Source organism: Penaeus vannamei, chromosome 20 (genome assembly GCF_042767895.1).
Source record: "Penaeus vannamei isolate JL-2024 chromosome 20, ASM4276789v1, whole genome shotgun sequence".
NCBI lineage: Eukaryota > Metazoa > Arthropoda > Malacostraca > Decapoda > Penaeidae > Penaeus > Penaeus vannamei.
In genome coordinates, this window is record NC_091568.1 from 2,430,143 (window position 1) to 2,432,642 (window position 2,500).

Sequence of the window (2,500 nt, forward strand, 5' to 3'; positions counted from 1 at the left end):
AGAGAGAGAGAGAGAGAGAGAGAGAGAGAGAGAGAGAGAAAGAGAGAGAGAGAGAGAGATACAGATAGAGAGAGATACATATAGAAAGCCAGACAGACAGAAAAACAGACAGACAGAGAGAGCAAGAAAGTGCCATAACTTAAGATAATCATGATGATGACAATAAAAATGACAATAAATCAACAGCATAAAATAAAAAAGATAAAAGAAGGAAAATAGGAAACAAAATCAAAGGAAAATAAAAGGAGTCAATTTATGCGTTGGTTCAGCGAGTATAAACAATGGCCGACATCGGAAATGTAAACAAACCCCCTGACAGCTGGGGTCTGTACAGGTGTGAAAATTCAAAATAAAAGGAAAAAAATCATAAAGGCTAATGAAAGAGGACAAATCACGTTGCTGTTTCATGTGTTAATCATTATTATTTTTTCAATACTTACGATACACGTCTGTGTATAACCGTTTCTAGCCGTTATCAATACTTTTTTTTATCGTTTTCATTCGTATCAACATTGTTATCATTATCTCAGTCATCAATACCATTTCCACCTTCATTATTCGCATTACTGCCTTCATTCCCATCCTTTACGAACAGTTTTAACGTCAGTCTCATTAACAAGCATTACCAGCCGTCCCCTACGCACAGATATCAATGGCCACTTACTAAAAAAAAAAAAAAATGAACAGCGCGGAGAAATCAAAACATGGTCGAAGCGCCGACAGAATTCCAGGACAAATAGGGAAAAGAAGAGAGAGGAAGGATAGAAGCGCCGACAGAATAGGGAAAAGAACAGAGAGGAAGAAGAGGGGGGAAGGAGGATTATAGAGCGAGGGACGTGAGCCGAGTTGTCCAGCGGGGGGGGATGCTGTTTAGTGAAGGAAACAGGAAACTGGCGTATGGGGAGAGGCGGATACACTTGATGAATTCGGGAGGTACGTGACGCCGAGGAAGTCCTGGGTGAGAGAGAGAGAGAGAGAGAGAGAGAGAGAGAGAGAGAGAGAGAGAGAGAGAGAGAGAGAGAGAGAGAGAGAGAGAGAGAGAGAGAGAGAGAGAGAGAGAGGGAGAGAGAGAGAGAGAGAGAGAGAGAGAGAGAGAAGGGAAGAGGAAGAGAGAGAGAGAGAGAGAAACCTCTCATTCACATTCGAAATGATGTTCTCATCTGATGGAGATACGTCCCTAATAAAAGCTCTAGACATTCAATAAGACGAGAAACTCCGCCCTCCCCCTCCTTGCCTTCCACTTCCTTCCTTCCCTGTCTCCTTTCCTTCTCTATCCCTCCCCCATCCTTATTTTTATTCCCCCTATTTCCCTTTCCTCCTCTCCCCCCCCCCCTTCGTACCTTCCCTCCCTCCTCTCATCCTGTCTTCCATCTTCCTACCTTTCCTCCCTTCCTTCCCTTCTTCCTTTATCCCCTCCCTCCCTCCATCCTACCTTCCCTCCTTCCCTTCCTCCTTTCATCCCTCCCTCCCTCCTCCACCCTTCCTCCTTCCTACCTTCCCCCTCACTCCTCCACCCTTCATCCCCCCATCCTCCTTCCCTACCTTTCTCCCATCCCTCCCGCCCCCTTCCACCCCCTTCCTTCCCTCCCTCCCTCCCTTCCATCCTCCTTCCCCCACAACCCTTCTCCCTCCCTTCCTTCCATCCCTCCCCTGTTACTCCCTCCCTCCCTCCTGCCCTCCTTCCCTCCCTCCCGCTATCCCTCACCCAATTACTCCCTCCTTCCCTCCCTCCCGCTATCCCTCACCCAATTACTCCCTCCTTCACTCCTTCCTTCCCTCCTACCCTCCTTCCCTCCTTCCCTCCCTCCCTTCCATCCCTCACCCAATTACTCCCTCCTTCCCTCCTCCCCTCCTTCCCTCCCTCCCGCTATCCCTCCCCCTGTTACTCCCTCCTTCCCTCTTCCCCTCCTTCCCTCCTCCCCTCCCTCCCGATATCCCTCCCGAGGAACAGACGGAAAAAGGAAGATTTGCAAAGCTAATGAGGCTCTTAGACGTTATGATGGATCTCAACATTATTAATACAGGAAGAAGAAGAAGCTTAGAAATGAACTGGCTAACCAATCATGAGTCCGGGAGAAGGAGGAGGTAGTAGCCTCGAGGAATGAGAAGGAAGAATGAGAAATAATGAGAAATGGATGGAATAAGAACTGTAGGAATGAAGTAAGAATAAGAATGAATATAAAAATGAGATAAGAATGAGAGTGAATATAAGAATGATAATAATAAGAATGAGAAATGAGAAAGGAATAAAACTAAATACAAAAATAAAAATGAAGAGTGAAATATAGAAATAAGAAGAATGAAAAATACGGAAGAAAGAAGATTGACTATAAAATTGGAATAAAAAAAAACTAATATACTAATAAAACAGTCAAAGTCATAAAAGAGAAAAATGAAATTAATGGACATTCTGCAAGCCAGCTGGGTTCTGCAGTGAAAGGATACTAGAGGATGAGTTTTCAAAAGGCTGAGAGCACCAGGAAAGGAAAGCTAAGTGGGA

The 2,500-nt window shown here is 45.1% G+C and overlaps 1 protein-coding gene across 19 annotated transcripts in view; it reads left to right on the forward strand.

Moving 5' to 3' along the window:
- SLO2 (slowpoke 2) overlaps window positions 1–2,500 on the forward strand; it is a 585,082-nt gene that overhangs the window by 57,023 nt on the left and 525,559 nt on the right. The gene's annotated exons all lie outside the window — the stretch shown is intronic.